Raw genomic sequence first — 24636 nt, 5'->3', positions numbered from 1 at the left:
TCTCTTGTCAGCTGTCCTTTGAAGCCTGGACAGTAGCTCATTCCAGACATGATCATAGAAACAATCACTCAAGCTAGGAAGAGCCACATAAACACTCAGGGAAACCTAATGTTTTGTGATGGCTGCACCACTTGCCCCCAGAGGGTGTCTTGTTTAAGGATATGAGGTTTTTAAACAAAGCAACTGGAGCAGGTAAAAGGCAGAAAGAGTCGGGTGGGAAACATGCTCATTAGCAAACTTCCAATGTGTCCAACTAATTGATCCATCTGAGACTTGCCGGATGATAAGTGCTCTCAGATAATAGATTGGTAAAAAGAAAAGTCACTTGTACCCTGGAATTATTTTTTGTGCTCCTAAGATGAGACAAGACTAATAAAAATGGTCTGTATCTTTAGAATCAGTAAACAAATTAAATAAAATAAAATTTCTATAGTCATTAAAATGCCCTGTCCTTCGGTGGTAAATTAGGGCCAAATCCTTTGAAATCCTTGAGCCTGAGGCTGGTGGGCTGTTCAGTCACATTATGTGCTGCTTTGGAAATATTCCTGTATTTTGGAAGAGAGAGGCCCTCCACAGTGAGGCCGTTGGGGAGAAAACAGCAAAATGTGTATTCAGGATGATTTTAATTGGTGATCTGAAACACTAAGTCTCACTAGGTAAGGAAAATTTGAGCTTTAAGCTTTTTTTCATGTTCATATTTTGCTGTTTCTGATTTGATGTACAATATGAACAATTCAAATCTGGCAAACGCCTCAGAGAAGCAGTGTGACCCTTTCTTACTTGTGCAATAAGAGGGGTGGCCTGCACGACCTTGAACTCCCACTTAGCTCCAGTGTCTTATGATTAATGAGAAGAATATATAAATTATGATCTAGGAATTACAAAAAACTGCAACACTTTAAAAACCTGTAGGGATGTGCCTTCCAGAGAAGTCTGGACTATATTTAGTTTTTCTTGATTTAAAAAAATCATTGCTTAATTTTGGCAATTTTTCTATAAAGAGAGCATGAAAATAATGCATTGATTTCATTCTCTCTCTTTTTTTTCACTTCTTCTTACATTCAACAAAGATCCATGGAGTATATGAGAAGCCACACAGTTCTGCCACAGTGGGGTTCAAGTTTCCAACTGACTGCAAAGTCCAGGATCCTCAAAACTTAAATATTAATACACACGCAGTCCCAGACTTGTAATGTCCCAGAGGCACAGGATAATCGGGCCTTCAAACCTTCTCTGGAAAGGAGCACTCTCAACCCAGTTTTTACAGGCTCCATACAGATGGAATCAGAGTGAATGAGCTCAAAATTAAACATTATTGTAAAACACACAAGATAGAGGATGTAAGCCATTGAGAGTGAGAGTAGCAGACATAAAACAAACGAGCAAGATGAGACTCCTCAGACCATAAGATAATAATATTACCATTATAGATCATGAAATAAATATATTTTTAAAAATTATAAATTATGAATAATAATAAAAAGTGAGATGGAATCAAGATCTTATTAAGATAGGCCAGGTGTTTTTGTAAAAGAACCAAACAGAACTTGCAGAAGTAAAAAATGTGGTCATTGCAATTACAGTCCCAATGGACACACAGGACAGCACAAACCTGCACAACTGAAGAAATAATTAGGAATGGAAGATAGAACTGAGTACATTTATGCAGAATGTGACATAGAAAAATAACGTGAGGAAATGGAAACTAAAATGAGCGAGCTAAGTTATGTCCGACCGACGTCCGAGCAGGGGCAGGGTGAGAAAGATCAGAGAATGAGGGTGAGACCATCTTCAAATGACTGTGGATTGTCCAAGTTAGTGAAATACATGAATGCCTTGTTCAGGAAGCACATCAAATCCCAATTAGAGATCGTTAACATGAGTTAATTGATACACATACTTGTTTTACAGGACATATACAGGCCTGAGACCAGGAAGAGAAGATATGCTCTTTACCAACACACTTGGAACAAACATGACTGTTGGCCAACTATTGAATAAGTCAAAGAATCAGTAGCATGTAGACCATTTTCTCTGACCTCAATACAGTCAAGTTAGAAACCCATAACTAAAATATAATTTTCTGATTGAAATTATGGAAACATTAGCTTCATTACCACTGATGGTACACGGACATCTAGTACATAGGATGTACCCCTGTGACTCGGGCTCATCGAGCCTGGCCTTCCTACTTGGTTATTGAGGGGGTAGGGTTGAGAGAGTTTGCTTCTTCCTTCCCAGGTCTTTTCCTCTCACTGCTGTATTAGTTAAGAAAATATTTTCTTGAGAGCCAAATTAAACATATTTGAATGTGTATCAAAGCGCCCCTGCCTACTAGCTGTGTTGCCTTGGGTGAGTTAATTAAATTCTCTGTGACAAGTTCCTCATTTTTTAAATGGAGGTGATGATGGTACCTACCTCTTGGCACCACTTAAAGGGTTAAATTTAATACTATGTGTGAAATACTCAGAATAGAGTTGATCACATATTTATAAATTATTGACTGTCACTATTTGGTTTTAAAGTTGCTTTGAGTGATTCACGCAGAGCTGCAGTCAGAGATGCTGGTGAGAGCAACCTCCAGCATCTGGCGAAGAGAGGAAGGAGGGCATGGGGGCACCTAGGGACAGAGGCTGCATATTCTCTGAGCTAAACCATCAGAAAATCTGGGAGCAGGACTTTACAAAGGTGTGCAGGGGACCTTCTTAGACAAAGCCCCACATTGGACTGCAGGATGGCACTGGGATAAGGTGAAATCCCCTCTAATTTTCCCCCTCACTGAGTCCCTTCATAGAAACTGACTCTGCAAACACTTTGCAGCGTTCCTCGAGGGACAGCTTCAGCAGCTTGTAAGTCGCAGAATGCAGAAGTGTGACCATGTGGCCAGATGACTAGATGAAAGGATTCAGTCCCAGGAACAGCAAAGGCTGAAGAGAAATGCAAGGAACGCAGAAGGGAGGAAAAAACTCACTGAGCTGTTGCAGAAGGAAGTCAGCAATGGGGAGGGACAGAAGGGAAAGTTGCATTCTCCATGATTTGTTCAATTTTAAACTTTATGGCAAGTTGAAGTAATTATGATTCATAATATATTTATTAGCCCATTTAAAAAATTAAAACAATACCTGCTTATAAAATAAAACATAAAGACACAGAAATGACAACAAAAAAACCTCTTCAAATATTAGTTTCTGTATTTATAGGATAGAATGTAAAATTTACTCAGCTAAGTTGTTTTGAAGAATACACGAGAAAATATGTGAAATGCATCTGAAATAGATAAATTCTAAGTAAAATTTAGTCCTTGCAATTAACCACAATCCTTCCATATATTAATATTATTCTTAACAACATATGGTGAATTTCCTCATGGGCTTTTTTCTATGCATTGCATTTTTTATATATAGCTGTGATCACCTTGTTCGTATAAATTTAGATGATGCTTTTTTCTTTTAATGTTATAAGTCTTGTCCTACTTTTGTTTTCAAACATACCCAATAATCCCGCTTCTAAACTCTGTCCTCTAAATTTTACTTGTTCTCTGTGCTTCTCTGAGCTTCCTGCCCTTTTTGCTTTAATAGCACAATACTGCCTTGGAAGGAAATGCCTCTCGTTTCTGTCATAATGTGCTGTTTGTTCTCAGGAGTCGGGGAACTCTGTCTAGGAAGTTAGTTAGCCAGCCAAGCAGCCGGGGTCCTGCCCCCAAGACCCTTCCCCATCCTCATGAAAGCTTGATGTCACGCGCGCGCTGTTTGCCGCTTGTGTTTCTCCTTGCCGTGGGTGGGTCCCTTTCTTTGAGGAGAGGGCACAGACACAAATGATGGCTAAGTGAGTGACTGGCGTCATCATGCCTCCGTGAAGAGAACAGTAACAGACGATTGAGTGTTTTCTCATCCAATGATTTACATGTTTACCATCACATTCGATTTCTAAAGAGCTCTGTAAGAGTCAGAAAAGACAGTATTATCCACCCTTTAAGAAAGAAACAATAAAAACATTTTAAAAAGCCAAATCTGAAGCTCAGAGAAGGAACCCAATGCCTGAATTCCCACTGTTGCTGCCTTAGCTCAAGTGTTCTCACCCTAGTGTAGCTCTCATTTCACCAAAATAAGACACAGAGGAAAAAAAAAAAAAAAATATATATATATATATATATATATGGTCCAAAGGTTTGCATTTTCATATGAGGAAGTTAGGCCTAATGCATTTCCCCAAAATTATAATTAGCATTTATACAGAGCTTTCTGTTTGATGCTATCTTTACATTTAAAACTTGTTTTACCCTTCTAAGAATTGAGTGCTAATATGAGCCCAATGTAAAGGTGGCAAGAGTAGGGTTTTCCAAAGGAGACCTCAGGGCTGATCCTGGAGGCAGCAAACCAGCCCTGGAGTCCAGGCTCTGCTACCTAGGAATATTGTGACCCTGGAAAAATTACAGTATTTTCTTAAATCTCAGTTTCTTCCATCTGCAAAATGGGACTTAAAACACAACCAATTCAAAGAAGTGTTGTGAAGACTAAAGAAGATAATATGTAATAGAAAAAAAGAAATCAGAAAAAGAAGTATTCTCCAATATGGGCTGAATGGCATATTGAATATGTTTGAAAAATGCTTATGTACATTGCCGTATAAATAAGCTCAAATAATTCCAGTTAATCTGTGTTTCTGTGTTTAACTCATAAGTCCTCACCAACCCCATTCCACAGAACAGTCTTCCCAAAGGCACTATTATTAACATCCACAAAACAACATTTGGTAGAACATTCTTGCAAAGCCTTAAACTAGTTTTCCCCGCCTTTCTCAGCAGGAGGCCACAGACCACACTTATAAACTCCGAGGCCCCAACTCCACCTGGCTCCTCCAACTCTTCTATCCTGCAGGCTGTCTTGCCTTGGGGAACTGCCACATCTCCTCCGGGTTCTGACAGATGTGAATTGTCAATCACAAGTCAATGTTAGGCACACGACATGATAAATTGATGAATTTTCAACAGCTCTCATCTCTGCTGACAGGGAATGGAGGCGGCATTGAACACAGAGAGGATACAGTTGAAAATTCACCGAAAGTCACTAGCTAAGATGCCACCAGATGCCCACCGGCTTAAAGACACAGGTGTTCCGAGCTCCAGGACCCTGAGTTGCTGAAGGACCCTTTAATGCATTGCCTATGGGGGATCCCAAGAAGATGGTCAGAGTTCTGTGATGCCCCATCTCTGATCCGAATTGGAGGAAGGCACCATGCAGGGGAAGGGGCAGTGAGGTGTCAGGAAGGAGACTGAACTTCACAGTCAGAGGCAACAGGTTGAATGTCAACTCCAGAGCCCACCGTCAACTGCCTCATGTGGCCTTGGGCTGTGCCTCAGCTTCCTCCTTGACAAGCAATCTCTTTCAGCAGAGGCACTAAAAGGACACCGAGGCAGTGGCCCCTTCCAAGTCTATGTGGCTTCACCATGTGGCTCTTGGTGCACTTGTATTCACAGCAGGGGTCACCACAGAGCAACAGGAAATGGTGGGGCATCTCCTGGGGACAGGCCCTGCACTGGACACTTTCCATAGGGTGGACCTGAGATATCACACGCATGGGGCACCTCGGCGGATGCCTTGTGAGCTGCCCAGATCTGCCGTCCAGGACTCAGCACTGACTGATCAGGGAGGGGCGTTAGAGGCCCAGCCCCCTTGCTCCAGCTCGTGAGGGCCATCCAGCCCCAGTGTCCTCAGGGGTCAGCCAGGACTCCTGCTGAGGCTACACCACGGTTGCACTTCTCTACCTGCCCAATCTGCCACCCTCACTCCTTCTCAGGTGTTGCACCCTAGAGTACACTCCGTAAGCCTCCTGCTCCTGAGTCAGAGCACCGTCTTAGAATCAGCGTCTCAGGGAACCCAACCCACGATGAGCATGCGCCACGTGCCAGGGCAGGACAGGCACTTTCCCTGCACGCCGCCGCCTAATCCTCTCAGGAACCTGCCGTGAATCCCATCCCACAGGTGTGACTCGGAACAGTTACGTCTAACCAGACATGTCTAACCAGACATGTCCTGGTTAGAAATGGCTCCAGTAGGGCACAGCATACGTCCTGCAAACTTCCCATGGGCCATGCTAAGTTATGTGATGGGATATAAACAGGAGGAGAGAGCAGCGCGGAGACAAATTGCCCCCCCCTTGGAGAGACTTCTCCACCACTCTTCCCTAAGCAAACACCCTACACACCCCATACTCTCTTTGTTTAAAATAGATTTGGGGATAAAAGTGCAGTTTTGTGATATGTATATGATGCTATGTTGTGAAGTCTTGGCTTTTAGTGTAACCACCACTCAAATAGTGTACATTGTACATAGTAAGTAATCTTTGCTCACCCCCTCCCACCCTTCTGAGTCTCCAGTGTCTATTATTCCACTCTCTATGTCCACGTATGCAAATTACTTAGTTCCCATTGGTAAGTGAGAACATGGGATATTTGGCTTTCTGTTTCTGGGTTATTTCACTTATGATTCCAGTACTCTGTATTCCAGTCCATCCTCTGTTTCTTCTCAGCACCAAATACAACTTTCTGTCATTTTATGCTTTTGTCTATAGACTTATTTTGTCTTGTTGGCCATTGGGAATGACTGTGTCTGTCTTGCTGGCAACTGTATCCCCATCACTAAATTAAATGTTACGAATTGCATTTGTATGTCACAGGGTCATTTGACAGTCTACTGCCTCCCCTCCTTCCAGTAAACGTAAGCCCCGTGACAGCAGGGACTTCATCTGTTTGGTTTACCACTTATACCTCCAAATCTGGAGGTAGACACTAGTAAGTCTTAATAACCAGTGATTTTAAAGAATGGATAATTTAGGAATGAATGAATTACTAAGCATAATGCTGATAAGTAAATTCACACGTGTAAGAAACTATCAATGACTGACATTGATTGAGCATTCTATTTCTAGAACTGCATCAGAATTCAGGTTTGTCTGACTCTAACTACTCCCTTCCCCTCCCCACTCCCACACACCCAACATTCTTTCTACTGTACCACATTGCAGAAGAGTGTTTTGTTGGAGAAAAAAAAAGAAGAACTAGGAAGGATGTCTTCCAGTCCAAGTGGAAACCATGCATACATTCACATATTCATTCAATAAGTACTTAGCTAATAGCATTAAGGACACAGTGGTAAGCAAGCCTCAAGGGGCTTTCAGTCTGGAAAAGGATATAAATGTTTCTCTGTTAATTACAAGGGCCAAGAAGAAAATCATTTGGGTTGCAGCAATAGGGAGTGAGAGTCATGCCATGCTACAACTCAGGGTCTCAGGATGCCTGGCTCGAATGGCACTAGCAACACCAGGCCCCACCCAGAGTGTGCCTGAATGAGCATCCTGGCTAGGACATAGGCACCTGCTATTCCTTTGGGAAGAAAATCTAAGTGACTTCGTGGAAGAGTCTGGGGAGCAGTCAAGAGTCAGAGAGAAATGAAGAGAGAATATGTAGGCCAGAAACACCTAACCAAGGAATATCGAAGCAAATGAAATCCCATAATAGGAAGAGGAGAAAGAGGTTGCAGGCAGAGACAGTTGCCATGTCTGGCACAAATTTGATTAATGAGTCAAGCGTTACATTTTCTGGCAAGAAAAAGACAAGAATGTTTACAGTTGCTTTGTGAGCTTCTTTTTTGAGTGAAAAAAATCTTATAGATGAGTTTGGAATTTTAAAATGTGAGAAGTAGTTTGAGATTCAACTCCACATGGTGAGTCTGATTAAATCTCTAGCTATGACCATGACCACAAAATCCAGCTTTTCAGTGTGCCTTCTGCTAATTAGAGCTGGGGATTTTGCATTTTATTGCTTTAATCCTATATTTGCTCTAGAGACCATGATCAGCACATTGCAGGGAAGGTGAATTAAGGCAAACATGTCAGGTCCTTGCTCTGCTTCACTTAAAGGATTAATGATAGCATTTTTTATATTAAAAAAAAGAAAGAGAAGGAACCTTTCTGCTCCTCTGGCACCTGTTTCTCAGCAGGGCAGAGAGAACTCTGAGCATAGACAACCCCCTTGAGAGCATAAGTGGGGGTAAATCTCATTCCGAAGCCTCGGCTGGGGCTGACAACCTTTGCCGAGACTCAGCTGGGACCCAGGGATCCACCTACATAGGCAGGTTCTACAGCAGTATTGCCCTCACAGCTAGAACTGACAAGAGATGCAATTTGCAGTTCACTTCTGGGAGGGCTCATGTTGTAGGTGACAGTCCTTCCATGTTCTTGCTTTGCCAAATGACGGGGCTTCCTGCAGGATGTCAGTAAACGTCTCAAAGCCCAAGAGTCACTCAGTCAATATTGGGAACAGACCAAACAGATAGATTTGCAAGGAGCATGGGGGTCTCTGCAGACTGTGGCACAACCCACAGTGAGTGAGCACTTCCCCAGGCAGAGTAGGGGAAAGGAGGGGACTGTTGGAGTGACCTAGCAGCAGGAAGCAGACATTGAGCAGATGCTGCAGCAAATAAAAAGATATATTTCATTTCAAGCCATCTAAAGTCTTCTCTGGAAGTAAGCAGGGTAAACATAATTAATTGAAGAATAAATAAACTGCAGAGTGCAAGAATGGCAGGTTACTATAGACTAGACTTGATGTGAAGTCTATAGGAAAATGGTTGTAGGTTAAATTAAGGCAGAAAGAAAAATAAGAAAAATGAAGGAAAAACTGCACCTGATCATAAAGGATTTGCAACTATGGAAGTTGAGCCCTTATAAAAGAATAACTAGACTTTAGAGAGAAGTTGCCCACTCTCCCCTTTTTTGTCTTATTTGATTACATAGGAACTCCTTAGTTTTGCCTTTTTCTTTTTCCTCTCACCCACTATACCATCACTGAGCCATCTCCATTTGCAAATAAAGTTATCATGAAGTCATCTGCACATACAGACCCAAGCCACATTCTCCAATATAGATGGAAATAGGAAGCTAGAGAAAGTCAAGGAGGTTTGGAGTAAAAAGTAAATAGGTAAATGAAGCTGATACTCAAACAGAAAATAGTTGTGAGGAGCTCACTGAGAGGAGATCTGCTGGGATTTGGGCCAAGAATCAGTGATAGGTGCATAGAAAACTAATCACACAAAACAAAACATTAAAAAGTTAAAGACTTTAAACAAAAAAATTGCACCTGAAAAGACACACAATTGTAGCATACTACCTGACTCAGCAGAAGACACTATTTACATGGTCATAACAATCTAAGCACAAAATACTGACTTAACTAAAATTATGGTGTTATTATCTTGAGAGCTTCAGGTAAAGAGAAGGACCTGTGCCTTTCAAAAGAAGTTAAAATAAAACACTCTCCCACAAGAGAAAGATAAGACATATATCAAAATACATAAAACACAATATAGTGGTGTAAACAAGTTATTTATATAAATGAACTTAAATGCTAGAATAAATAGACTAAAGTGTGTCAAGTGGTTGACTCTGGGGATTATGGGAATGGGAATGGTTAGGCAAAGGGGGAGCCTTGGGGCTTCAGGGGATGCAGTGCTCTTTGATTTTTACACAACAACAAAACCATGTGCCTGTGTTCCATTGGAAATAATAAATACCAACCATGAAAAGACATTCTCTAGCAGGGAATTTACCATACCCAATAGGCTTTCCTTCTGGTTGGCCAAATTAATTATTTTGGGGGAAACACATAAAATTTTCTAATGCATTTCCCATGACTGTGAATAGATTCTAGTATCAGGGAACATTATATCTTTGTAAAACATCTCTGTGAACAATAATGTCTAATTTCCTGTGAATTTTATAAATTATAGATACAGAATAAATCAAATCTATGTTCCATAGTTCCAGCAAGACCCCTCTCCTGGTAGTAACATTGTTTCATCCAATAACCCTTGGACCTTGCAAATTAGAAGTTGTACTAGCACATAAAACTAAGATTCCTCAAATCACCCTTTGCTTGACTGAATTTTAGTCAGGCTCCTGAACCTTCTCTGAGGCCCATATAGGCAATTCCTTATAAAATCCAATGTTAGCAAGAATCTTGCTAGATCAGTTTTACAATAACCCCTCATTCTTGCTATCTGATTACCCTCTATATCTGATTGGGTTTCTCATCTTCTACCAATCCCCAGGGGATAGCTGAGCACCCTGGCCTGTCTTCAGCAAGAATTATCCTATTAATTGGATTTAGCCAGAATCCTCCTTGCCCCTGAAGTTTCTTCTCAGTAATTTTCCATCCACTGACTTTCACCCTGCTCCTTGGCTATAAATTCCCACTTGCCTATGCTGTAATTGGAGTTGAGCCCAATCTCTCTCCTCCATTGCAAAATCCCATTGCTATGATCCCTATATCTATCACAATGGTCCTGAATAAAGTGATTCTTACTATGCTGTAACAAGTATCATTGAATATTTATTGAATATTTTTCTTCAAATATAAAACCAATGTAAGATCTGAAACCATGACATTTCTATAAGAAAATATAAGGGAAAAACTCTTTGATACTGGCCTTGGCAATGACTCTTTGGATATAACACCAACAATATAGGCAAAAAAAGAAAAAGAAAAAAATGCTTGAGTGAGAGAATATGTTTGTAAATCATATATCGAATAAGAGTTAAGCTATATGACATGTATCCAAACTATATAAGGAACTCACACAGCTCAATAGAAAACAAACAAATAACCTGATTTAAGAAATGGGAAAATGATCTGAACAAATATTTCTCCAAAGAAGACATAAAAATGGCCAAAAAGTACATACAAATGTTCAATATCACTTATCATCAGGAAAGTATAAACCAAAAACCACAATGAGATATTATCTCGTACCTGTTAGGGTGGCTTTTATCAAAAAAAGACAAGATAACAATAGTTGGCAAGGCTACAGAGAAAAGGGAACTCTTATGCACTATTGCTGGGAATGTAAATTGGTAGAGTCATTATTGGAAACAGTATAGAGGTTTCTAAAGAATTTAAAAATAAAACTACCAAATGATCCAACAATCCCTCTTTTGGAAATATACCTATAGGAAATAAAATCACCAGCTCATAAAGATATTTGCAGCTTCAAGTTCATTGCAGAATTATTCACAGTAGCTAAGGTATGGAAACAACCTAAGTATCCACCAACAGATGAATGGATAAATAAATTACACACACATACACACAAACACACACATACACAATGGAATATTATTCAGCCTTGAAAAAGGAGATCTTGCCATTTGCAGCAACATGGATGAAGCTAGAGGATATTATGCTAAGCCAAAAACAAGAAAAAATACTGCATGATCTCACTTATATGTGGAATCTTTAAAAAAAAAGTTAAATACATAGAAACAGAGAGTAGAACAGTGATTACCAAAGTGTGGGGGTTGGGAAGAAATGGGGAGATACAGGTCAAAGGCTACAAAGTTGCAGTTATATAGGATGAACACATCTAGAGATCTAATGTACAACATAAGGACTATAGTTAAAAATGTATTATATATTGGAAATTTGCTAAGAAAGTAGATTTTTGGTACTGTTACCACAAATTTTAAAAAAATGAACCATGTGAGATGATGAATATATTAATTTATGTGGTAGTAGTAATCACTTCACAATGTATATGTATACTAAACATCAAGTTGTGCACCTCAAATATATGGAATAAATAAAAACTTTAAAAAAAATCCAACTCTCTCTTTCTCTCTCTTTCCCTTCTCTAATTTCTCTCTCTCTCCATATATATATATATATATATATATATATATATATATATATATATGTACATATGTATCTCTCCATATATTTTTATTATATGTGACACTTCCTATATTCTCAATCAAGGTTATTTTCCTGACCACTGCCTGAGCCAGCCACTACAGTGTGACCTTTCCTTTCTTTCATCTGCCACCATCCCTATCACTAAGTCTACCTCTCCAGCCTTCTTGGTCTGTACTTGCCCTTCATTCCCACTACCTTTTCCTCAGTTAAGACTGTATCATCACATCCCCATATCACTGCAGGAGCCACCTGGGACATGCATCTCCACTCAGGCCTATTCTCAGCTATTCTCTTCACTGAAGGGAGAGTGATGTTTCTACAACTCAAATCTGTCAATAGCCTTTAGCAAAAGTGTAATTCGTTAGTGCTGCATACAAGGTTCTCTAAATCCCTGGTGATTTTTCCATTATTTTCTTTGTCACATCCTCTAGTCACATCAAATTGCTGCCAGCTGACCAGCAGCCAGCTCAGGGTAAAACCCTGCCAGGTCTGCAGGGCTGGTGCTATGGTCTAAAATGCTAATTACACATAAACATTAGTGCTGTGCTACTATCAAACCAAATAAATCTCCATTGCTGGCCAGCTTCCACCAGAAAATTCTAGAAAAAGAAGATCAAATTGAATAGAAGTATAAATAAGGAAAAGATAAATATAGAAATTTAAATTAATGAAATAAATCATTGACAAACAGGAAAAACAATGAAATCAAAAGCTAATTCTTTGGAAAAATCAACAAATTTGATAATCCTCTAGCCAAATTGGTCAAGAAAAAATAAAGATGACACATAATACCAATATCAGGAACGAGAGTGGGAATATGACCTTAGCTCCCAAGACATTAAGCATATAGGAAAGAATTAGATGGGAAGAATAAGTGCACAGCACAGTGATCACAGTTAATAATAATGCATATTTCAAAATTGCCAAAAGAGTAGATTTTAAACATACTCAACACAAAAAAAGATAAGTACCATGAAGTGATAGTTACATAATGAGCTTGATTTAATCTTTCTACAATATATATCAAAAGATCACATTGTACTCCATAAATATATGCAATTATTATTTATAAATTTAAAAAACCCAATTTTTATATTAAAATAATCCACAAATCCTCTCTTCATTTTCTGCATTTATCATTTATCATCTATTTTCTAATCATTTGCATAAGATCCCAAATACACAAATAAGGCTTTGTTCCTTTTGATAAGCCTTACCTAAGGTAGAATGCTATAAAGCAAGGTTACTTTAACTTACACAATGTACATTTCTTTTCTTTTAAGAAAAAGATACCTGTATCCTTCATACCTCCAGGGTCCCTCAGTACTAACTGTCTAAAGATTCTCAATTATCAGCATGTCACAAGATTTTAATTATTCTACAGCTGATTTTGCATTCAGTTATCTCTATCTAATTGTTTTAATAATGATGTGTGCTGGGTCAGTGTCTTCTCCCATTTAGGTTTCAATTTCTCTTTGGGGGCATTGTCTAAGGTATAAGCCCCATGTATCCATTCTGAAATAGGAACATCTTCTCATTCTCCAACACTCCCCAATCCCTGCTGACACTGGATGGCTGAATTTTTCATGGTAGCATCTGGCAGTGGTGTAGGAAGACCACCAACCTTCTCTGCATGTAGGAATGCTCTTTTCACGAACATTCCACTGATCATCCATTCATTAAGAAGGCTCTAGGGTAGCACCTCAAATTCTAGTTGCTGTCCTCAAAAGTCTATCCTTAACTGTCACGATTCTACTCAAATGGCTGTATCTATCAGAATTTACAAAACAAATGTCTAAGTAACCTGTCATAATAGGATGCTAGAGTGCTGTGGCTTCTCCTCCCTGAAGAGATATCCATATCCTTATCTCTGGAACCCATAAATTTACCTTATATGGCAAAAGGAACTTTGGAGACATGATTAAGTATCTTGAGGTGGGCAGATCATCCTGGATTATCCAAGTGGACGCAATGGAGTCACAACAGTCCTTGAAAGAGAGATGAAAGAGGAGTCAGAGGAGAAGGAGACGTGAAGATGGAAGCAGAGTTTGGACTGATGCACTTAAAAGTGAGGAAGAGGTACAAGCCAAGGAATACAGGTGGTCAGTGGAAGCAGATAAAGGGAAAGAAACAGATTCTCCCCTCAGTGTCTCCAGAAGGAACCAGCTCTCCTGACAACCTGAGGTTAGACTGTTACCATCCAATCAGGTTCATTACCCACTGCCCAAGAGGATGAAAAAGAATTTAAGTCTTTATAGCACTAAGTGGGGAGATGGGAGGAATTTCTCAAATCTGCCTCCCCAAGAATTTGGAAGACAGCGTTTTTAAGGATAGTTTTGTGGGGCATAGGTTAGGCAATTTGGTTTACTAACTGGCTGGGTTCGGGCGGAACCATCAGTTCCTTGATACAGGCTGCTAACCTGGGTGGGTTAGCCAACCCACTGGAATGCCGGACCTGGAAGATATCTCAGAAACTACCCTGAGGTTTCAAAAAGGTGATGCTGTCTATGGAGAAAGAGTCTTTGTGAACACCACCTACGTGGCTCCAGAGTAGCAATTGTAGAGAAGCAAACAGCGGGACAGTGGCTACTTATTATCATTATTTTAGCTGGGCCTGGGCCTTATTTTTAGCTAGGCCCTTACCACAACTCTCACTTTGCACCCCTTTATTAATTTGTAAGGGTGATTTCAAGACCAATGAAACTAATTTCTGACTTCTGACCCCTGGAACTGTAGAATAGATGTGTGCTGTTTCAAATCACTGAATTTGTGGTAATTTGTTACAGCAGCAAAAGAAAACTAATATTTGGAGTTTTGGGGTTTGGGTATCTAAACTGACTGAGAAAGAGGCTCCAAAAGAATGTTATAGCTCTACATTCCTTTGTAGTCTCATTTCATAGGTTAGAATTGTCTTTAAAATCTCTTTAAATTGTTTTTACATCATATGCACCATTTGATGACATCTTTTGTTTAAATTGTTCTTTCTTTGTGTATATATTTTTTCACAAACTGAGCTCATCAGGAGATTCCTTTATTCCTCATTTTTATGCTGCTAACTAAGCCAGATAGCTATCCTTGGGTCCTCCACCCTCACCCAGCTTGGGACGCTATTGTCCACTAGCATTGACTTAAGTTGCTGGTGATTCTGCAAATGGCCACTGTCATCAGTTTCCACTGGTTTTCCATTTCTCATCCATGTTCTTGGTATCTCTCTATTTTAATCTTGCCTTGATTTCCAAAGCAAACACTGTTTCTACCAAATCTCACTCCTGATATCAGTTGTCATGAGGACTGCACATTTTCCTGCCTTAGCTCAGCTCCCTCCAAAAGGAAACACTGAGACCAGGATTTAAGGGCAAGGGGATTATTTTGGAAGTGGTGTCAGAAAGCACTAGCAGAGAGGTGGCGAATGAGACAGAGAGGGAAGAAACTGAGAAAGGGGTTATTCTCCAGTGGTTACCATGGCAGGGCATCTCAGGTAAAAGAGCATCAGTGCTATCCTATCCAAATGGTGCCAAGGAAGCTTGGGCATTTATACATCAACTCCCGTCAGTCTACAGTTGAGAGATGCTGAAAGGGGCACTGATTTCCTGGCATTTCTGGACTGCTGGGCAGGAAGCAAAGTGGGCCCTGGAAGCTAAGGAAATCCCTCAGGCAAGGAAATATGGGTGCTGTCAGTCAGAAGTCAGGCCAGAGAACATGGAGGTGGTGAGTGCAGGGGACCGACAGCGTCCACAGCACTGACCCAGTCAGAGTCTCTCAACGAGACTTCCAGCACCAGATCTTAACTATTGCGTAGTTTGTTAGCAAAGCCGATGAAATTGCTTTCAAAGTTATTAATAAAACTACGCAGAGAAATACTCAGCTGTATCAGGCACAATATTTCTGGCTGGGCTCTCCCTCTCGGAGAACATAGATGTCCTTCACTACCAAACCCCCAGGGCATGTGAGGACTGGGTGCAGGGCCAGCCAGAGGCTCTGTGACATGCTCAGTGCCATTTTTGCATTACATCTGTTTTACAAGCTGACAATTTTGCTCTGTGCATGCAATAAACAGACCTTTTCCAAGTTTCTCTCTGACTTACATTGTTTCCTTTTGCTTTTTATTTTATTTTTTTCCTCTTCCTGGTACCCATAGAAAAAAGCATTTCACCAGAGGTAGGATTAAGGATAAGGGCTCATGTGGTTAGAAAATCTGAGTTCTTCTTGTAAAGGTTCAAGCGAAATTTGTCCCTGCTCACCTCTGTCCCCTCAGGAACAGGTTTTCAAATATTTCATAGTTTTCATTGGAATCTAGAAAAGCAGAGTCAGGGGCAAATATTTTTGTTCTTATTCTTTGCTCTGCAAGAGAGTAAACTCAAGTGTCCCCATGCTGGCAGAGGCATCATGTAGCACAGTGGCAACGAGTGGCCACAATATGAGACAGCTATAAGACAGAGATGAGAAAAATATTAGCAGAGCAACTTTGACGATGCAACCATGGAGGGTTCGCCCTGGGAATGGAGGTGTCCCTTGGAGGAGCACTGACGGTGAGTAGCAAAGCTCCAGAGCCCCTGGTGGGCACAAAGTTTGGAGCTGGCTTCAGCAGTAGCACTGGGGGGGTGGGGGAGGGCGGGGGGGACGGGGGGGGGGGCAGATAGGAAGGATGGAGGTTCTACCGGGAAGTTAGTGGGCCAGGGTGAAAAATTTCAGAGTTAGATTTTATGATCTCACTCTGAAAAAGCTATTTATCCTAAAGATGGGAAATTGACAACAGGTCTGAGAGACAGCATAACTGGAGCCAGTTAGTGAAGATGGTGGCCACAGCCGCTAAATTCTTGGATCCTATCTTCTGCACATTTTTAAGTGTATGGCTTGGTTTCATTTACAATTAACCTTTAATGAGCACTGACTATGTGCAGGGACTAGTCTCTCAGTGCTTTGCTTGTATTAATACATGTAATCCTCACTCTGCTGTGTTTTGGTATTATTACTGTTCCTGTTTTATCAATGAGAAAACTTAGATGCAAATAAGGTTAAAACTCGTTCCCAAAGCCAGCAAGTGAGGGAGTGGGAAGACAAGGAGCAATCACAGGCCATTTGTACTGAATTGTACCATGGGCTCTCTCCCTGCAGGCAGGGGATGAATAGAAAGGGCACCCGAGCAGAGCACCTTGAGTAGAGGGCTTCAACTCAGGGGAAAGAGAGGAAGGAAGGCTACATGGGAGGATGGGAAGAGTTGACAAGAGAGACAACTCAGAGTGAAAGAAAGGATGAGGGGATGACCCCACAGCAGTGGAAGAGTTATGGGGGCAGAAGTGAAGGGATCTCATGTCTTTAGAGAGAGGGAATTTAAAGGATTTGGTGATTTAAAGGGAAGTGATTCCAGCTACCTCGGACGGGTCTCCCACTGCCACCCTCTGGTAGTGGCTGTTGTGTTCATTATCCCCAGTCTTGAAAACTTGGGTTGCCACCTTCTCTGTAGACCTGTCTGGCTCTGGGGACTCTCCTTTCTGCTGCAGCCCATGGGGACCAGGTGTGAAGGCAGTGTCCTCCAGAACCCAATAGTGTGGGCTTCCCCGACCCACACTGTTTTGGGTGATTCACATTGCTTCAGGGTTCTTTAAGGTACCCACTGGAACATGAGTTAAGTGGGAAGGGCTGGGTAGACCTATCGATGGAAGGGATTATTTGTTGTGTGCTTCCTGGGTACCAGGCACTGTGGCTAGCACTGTCTTGGTCCTCTCTTGCTTGATTCATCCTCACAGCCAACCTAAGAGGGAGGTATGACAATCCCCATGCTGCAAATGGAGAAACTGCAATTCAGAGAGGTTAAATAGCTCTCAACTGGTAGTGCAGCTTGGCAGTGCCAAAGAGGCAATGACTGGCCTCTAGAGCCCACAACCTTGAAGGCCAGACCAAACCCCCTCATGTCTACAGCAACTCATGCCTTACACCCCATGCACCAAGACTTGTATCCTCCATCCATCTGGTCACATTGATTCCATATTTCCTGACTTCTACTCTGGGTAGGATCTGTGCTGGGCCCTGGAGAATCAAAGATCAAAGAGATACAGTTTCTCTTATGAGTGACCTCCAGACATGGGGAACTCTGATGTTCAAAGAGTGGACTAGAAAGAGAAATCTAAGAGGACTGGAAGAGAGTGAGTGATCAGAGAGGCTGGGGGTTGACTAGAATCACGGCTACAGCTCATTTCAGAAAGTTATTTTCCTAATGGTAAAATAGAGAAGCAAAAATGATTTGGGAAAATGTAAGCTTAACTTATTTTGCCAAGAGACCATAATAAAGCATTCGGAGTTTTTTAATGATATTACACATGACCAAGATTAGTTTTTTTTCTCCCCAGATTTCCTTATATTCCTCAGCTCTGCTTACAAAAACACAACTAATAAACCAGTTAGCTCTCGGCTCTCATTTAGTGCCTGGAATCAGAATTTCAACGTGACTGTGAAATCCTAGAGGAATTCCATTTGACATCATACCCATCAATTTGAGGTTTATTTGCCTGAAGGCCTATGACAGATATGGCTATAATATCTCAATTGGGTTCTGTGCTTTTATGAGGGAGTTTTGGCGAGAAATGTTATTTTAAGCACCATTTAGGCTTTGCTCAGACTGTTTTTATGGGGAAAGTTATGATTCTTGGTAATTGCTAGAGTTTACTTTTAACGTCTCCTCCTCAGATGTTAACGTGGATTTTTCTTTGCCTTCCTGAACAATCCCATCATGGCTGCTGTTGCATGGCATCGGCCCTAGGTCTCTGGGCTGACGTTATTTACAAGCTAATGACAGAGCAATAAATATCATAGCAAATAGCTGTGGGTGACATTTGCTGAGCCATGCTGGAGAGTATTTCCCTGTGAAATTCTTTCACCATTATTCCTGTTACAATGACCTGCAGCATAGATGAAAATGCCCTGCCACCCCCTCCCCAAATGCATTGCCATTTCCTTATAAGATCAATAGACCTTTCAGAGGAAACCACTGCATATGCATTCTGCCCTATGAGAATCCCTTGGCAAGCTTTTATGTCAAATCCAGGATAAATCTGTGCATACCCTGAGCGGGTACATTCCTACGTTTTTGCATAAGTTCAATGAGCCACATTTATAATGCTTGCTCTATATGAGCCATTCTGCTGGTTGATGTTGGGATAAAGTGATGCAGCACCTTTCTTAGAAGAGCTCACATGTCAGAGAGGGGAGGAGAAGCATATACAAGCAATTCAACACGCACAAAAGAAACCAGGGTCCCTAAAAGGTGCAAAGAAACAGGTGTAAGAGATTAAGAGAAATTATGTTTTAACTCTCTATGTCAGGGAAATATTACCAAAAGAGACCACATCTACCCCACATCCTATGTCTTGAGCGATGTGTAGGATGTAGCCTCTCCCTCTGATGACTATAGTTTTGCTGCTTCTTACTGGTATCTACACTGCTCCATTTATTGTGATCCTAATCCTTTTTTTTTTCCTTCTTGTATTTGACTTTAGGAGTCAATTCAGGCATCATCCTCTCCAGGAAGCCTCCCTGGGAGCCCCAGATCTGGCCAAGTATCTCTGTTGTGTTTCTATAACTGGAATATCTGTGTATCTCCACATTACTTGGTAATGTGTATCTTGCCTACCCATTCGTAAATCCTTCACAATACAGACACTGTCCCATTCATTTTGTGGCTCCTATGGCAGCACATATCTTGCCACATGACGGGACTTACTACAGCTTGAACTGATAAGGTTGTATGGTTGGGTGACTGAATGGAAATGAAGGGCATTCCAAGTGAATGACCTATAGGTAAAGGCCTTCAAGCAGGAAGTTCAAGGTACATGGAAAGAAATATTAATATAGACAAGATCCTAAAGGAAACTTGGAGCTATACACTGGGGGTGTCAGGCTGAAAATCAGGGAATCTATCTGAGACACAATAGTGATCATAGATCAATAGAAATCCCCTGTGGTCATATCTGTACCCACCCATTCTTTTGGAGAAGAGCTACCCCTATCTTTGCTTGCCATAGGATTCCAAAGGGAATTTGCAACCTTTGTACATGACTCTATATCCTTGCTAGAACAAATGGTCACAGGGTGGACACTGAACTAACCAGAAAACTCTGCTTTTTGGTTTATCCAAGGATATTTATCATTGAAGCTCAAAAAATGATACTTCAAAGTGTGGTGCTTTGGCATGCTGAGCACTTTGAATTTTGAATTAAAGGAAATGGGAAGGCCTTAAAAGCTGACTCAAAATCAAAGTCTCTCTGGCCTTTCCCTATTTCTTCCTCTAAGTGCAGGGAGGAGCTCTCTCTGAAGTTCCCTTATCTGAGTGAGGGAAGTTCCTCCAAGAGAAACATAATTGCCTTCAATCCCCAGTATGAAATCTCATTAATTAGGAAAGATTAATCACTGCAGAAGAAACTAAAGGTCTTCACCACACTCCCTCTGGGCAGACTTGTCATCTATTCTTCTGAGGGCTGTTACCTGAAAGCCTTCATCGGCATAATAAGACAACCTTTGCTCACTGCGTAGTTCCACCCCTTATCCTCCCACTCTTGTCACCAGTGCCCCCAGAGCCCAGAGGAACTTTGTCCCAGGCCATTCATTGTCTGTTCTTTGGGCCCATTCATCTCCCCTGGAAATCGTTTACTCTTCCTCTAAAATTGCCTATATTTTCCACTTTTCTCTCTCCTGTGAAGAGGGCATTTAAGCTCCAGGCACCTGGCCCTTCTTTGAGTTTCATGCTTTGTGTGACTCTCATGTGCTTGCACAATCATAAATTTAAATACTTTCCTCCCATTAATATGTCTATTGCCAGTTTATTTCAGCAGACTTAAAGATTTAAACCTTCAGAAGGCAAAGGTAAAAATTCCCTTTTCCACTACAATGTGCACATAACCAGACTCAGGTCAATTCAGGAGCTTCTCTGGGATAGATTTCCAATCTACTCCAGGCAGAGAAGTGTCTTTCCCTGTGTGTTAGGTAGATAGCGAAGGATTCCAGGTCTCCTTGGGACAAAAGTGGGTGTTGTTGCTTTGGTACAATTGCCCTACCTGGGAAAAAGGACAAGGGTGCACCTCAGGTCCCCATTTTGGTCCTGTCCCACTCTAATCTCCCAAGTGACTGCCATACCTGGGGTAGGAGGGATCTGCCAATCATAACTTAGCATGCCAGCTGCAAAAGAATGCAGAGGACTCTATAGCCCACGGGCCAAGCCACATAGGTACCAAAGAGTTCAGAAACTGACCTAAAACAACCCACATGCATGGTAATGCAACTCCCAACTGTCAAATCAAAGTGTTTCCATGGTGACCTCTGAACCATGAGGGAGGTCCCAATCAGGGCACTATAAAACAAGAGACAGACCATAACCAGGCCCTGTTTGCTCTCCTCCTTTTTTTCTCCCTTTTCTGCGACAGTGGCATCTGTGGCTTATGTATTTATTATGCTCTGTAAACCTATATCTTGCTCTTGCCCTGTAATCTTATCTTTCTCTCGTCCATAAACCTCATTTTCATGCTTGCCTTACTTTGCCGTGTCTGATCATTCTTCAGCCACGAGCGCACTAGGAACCGACATTTCAGACTAAAACCTGACATATGAGGGCACGTGCTGCCATTGACCAGGTCCCTTACCACAGACAAAAAATGGGCTTAAAGTCAAAGAGACTCAGTGCAACATGCAAGAAGAGCAAAGATAAGAACAAGAGAGAGAAGGCCTGGTGCCATTGTCAGGCTACAGCCCTCTTCCCTGGCCAGGCCACTTGAAGCAGGAGCCTTTATAACCTGCAGTCAGAGGCTCATGATTGTGCAGCCTCTCCCACTCTGACACCACCAACAGCACACAGGCTTTAGGAGAATCCAGAGGCAACCCTCAGGCTCAGCAGCTCCTGTCTCCTCACCACATGCTGCCCAGAGACCCGTTCCAAAAGGGAGACTAATACGAAGTGGAGCTTTCCTTCAGAGGCATCAGGATGGAGCCCGCCATGTCTACATCCCTGTTTATCCCTCTCAGCACTAGGACCAGGTTTGGAGAGATGTGTATTAGTCGAACCCTCTAATGTCGAAGCCTCTCATGACATTCACCATCAGTCAAATGCAGAAAGAGGAGCAATTAGAAGACTACTACTTCAATTTTCTTGCACCAAATCATCCAAGCACAAGACATATTTATCCACAAACTTTGCCAGATTCTCTTTTGTTACCCGTGAATAATCTGACCCTGTCTCCATTTATAGCTAACCTTCCCACCTTACATTGGACTCCATCTGCTCCCACCCAAAGATGCTGTGTTCTTGTACTCTATTCCCGTCTCTTCTATACTATCAAGATTTCCTCTTTCTCCTGGATCAATCTTTGGTATTTATAAGCCTATCGTAATATCTCCTAACTTTACAAACAGGAAAAAATATCATCCACCTCCAGTTCTCATCCAGCAACCACGTATCTCTTTCCCTTTGTCAAAGCTAAACTTCCTTAAACAGGTTGAAATGAAGAGCTGATTTCAAATAAGAGAGATGATACACAGATAAACTAAACCAGATTAGGAGTTTAAAAGATGTAACGAAATATCATCATCTTCACCAGATTCTTGGAGATGAAGGCAGATGATGTCAGGAACTGTGTGTTAGAAGTATAGCAGTATGGAAAGACTTCTATATCTATTTTAGATTTTATGCTATGGAATGCAATAACAGGAAGGAAAAAAGCAAGAGCTAGCTGAGAGATCTAATAAAAAAAGACATTTCAGATTCCTCTTGGCATGAATTTACATCTCATTAACATCAAACTGATAAGAGGTCTTATTTTCACATTTATTAAAGAAAGAATTATCTCCCTTCAATGGTACTTGAGTCCAATATTATACACATACTACATTAAATGCAGATGAAGTTTCAAGCCCATCATATCCTAGGTTTGACAAGAAGAAACAAGATGATAAGAATTATACATAATTTTTGAAGCCACAGACTAAATGTCATTTAATATACACATCCTTCCCAAATAGCCATGGCAGAATTAATCACCTTCTCTTTCTGGTCTAATTAATATTTTGAACATACATTTATATCATAGGGTAGACTGTGTAAGAAACAGCACACAGTCATAAGTTTAAATACCATTGCAGTTTTCATAACTGCAATATGTATATATAATAGAACCTACCATTTACAATTTGAGGGTGGATAAATAATAAAACCAGAAAAACTATATAAGATAATTATCAAAGTTCCTGGAACTAAGTAAATGCTCTTTAATTATTCAATATATTAATAATACTTACCTCTTTTTGTTCCATATGCAAGAGTTGGCCAGCCCTCCCCTGCTCACTAACATTACTATGAAATACTCACAGTTGGAATGACCAGAGGTCAGTTTTTAGTTTTTTTCAGAGAAAATGGGAGATAAGATGAGAGATAAACTCTATTTTCTTTTGAGGAGTCTTTCTTCAACAGGTGACCAGATTTTTTAAACATAATTGCATGATTAACTACCTAAATGCAGAGATGACATAAATAAGTAATAAGAAACAGCACTATCAGCAACAACTACTGTTTTGCTTCTTTCTTCTATATGGTTATGGGACACATGCTTCTCTCCACATTATGGTGCAAGGTTTTTACGGTGATGTCACTTACAATGCCAAACTACAGTGGAGTGTTCAGAATTGGATGCAATGAAAATGTGAAAGTGGCTGTTGCAGATAGTTTATGCAGATGAATAGGGCTATTTGCTCCTAAACTAAATGGCCTTCTGCTTATTGTGAATTTTGTGACTTTCTTTTATGACCCGCCTTCTTAAATATTATATCAGCTATCAGTTGTTACTGCTCACAGTCTATCTGCCTTAATCAATACTGAACATGTCATTACTGTCTTAAAGTAAGAGTAAATAGGATCTAAATGAGGCCTGGACGAATTCATTTACCAATAAAAAAAAAAAAAACGTGAGTGTAGTCCACATATTTCATGCTATATATTTTGGCTTCTGTTTATCACTTCTACTTTGAATAATGGAGGTTGACTTAAAGGAACAATTCTGATAAGGTGTTCCTGCATGTTTATAATCTATTTGTCATGTATGCTCTTTGGGATGATATAAAGCACATAGAGCAAAAACATGCCATTCGATCACCGTGTTGCTGTGGGCAGAGAAGAAACAGAATTCAGGCATTCGAGGCAGTCAGTTTAATGGGACACATCTGACTCAGACTCAGCCTCCTTTCTCTACAATTAAGCATTTCCCCACCTGGGACTTCACAGACCAGCAGTAAACAAACTCCGCGTTTCATTTCCATAAAGTGAGGAGGGAAGATGGGTCCCCTGAGTGAGGACGGCCTTCCAGTCTTCATCTGAGAAATTTAAACCAGCAGATTTGTTAAGGGTGTGCAATTAACACACAAAGTGGCAGCTGGAAAGGGCACAGCAGACAGGCTTCTGGCTGGAGTCACTTCTGTGCCCTGGAGACACAAAATAGCTAATAAATGCTATTCTCCATGTGTAGCCTTCTGAGACACTCTGCTGCATTCCCTCGGCAAAGAGTTCATTGGATCTCAAGAACTCGGCCCCCAAAGAGGGAAAGGCCACTGTTTTTGCCCTAGATTGGCAGACAGAGCAAATGAAAGGCTAAGAAATTATGTGAATTCCCCCAAAGAGGATGACAGCAGGTGGCTTTTTTCATGTCAGGTGGTGATGAGGGTGTACTTAGTCTTTCAGCTGACATAATCCATTAACATATGTAAAATGCTTAGGAAGAGTCTGTAGCACATATTGAGTGTTGAATAACTGACAGCCACCACCACCAGTACTGCCAGCATCACATGCTACTGCCAGGCATTGTAATAACTTCCTATGAAGAAATTTCCTATGGAAACTAACAACCAACCAACAAAACAAA

This window comes from Microcebus murinus, chromosome 7, assembly GCF_040939455.1.
Source record: "Microcebus murinus isolate Inina chromosome 7, M.murinus_Inina_mat1.0, whole genome shotgun sequence".
Lineage (NCBI taxonomy): Eukaryota > Metazoa > Chordata > Mammalia > Primates > Cheirogaleidae > Microcebus > Microcebus murinus.
Note: the sequence above shows the minus strand (reverse complement) of the source record.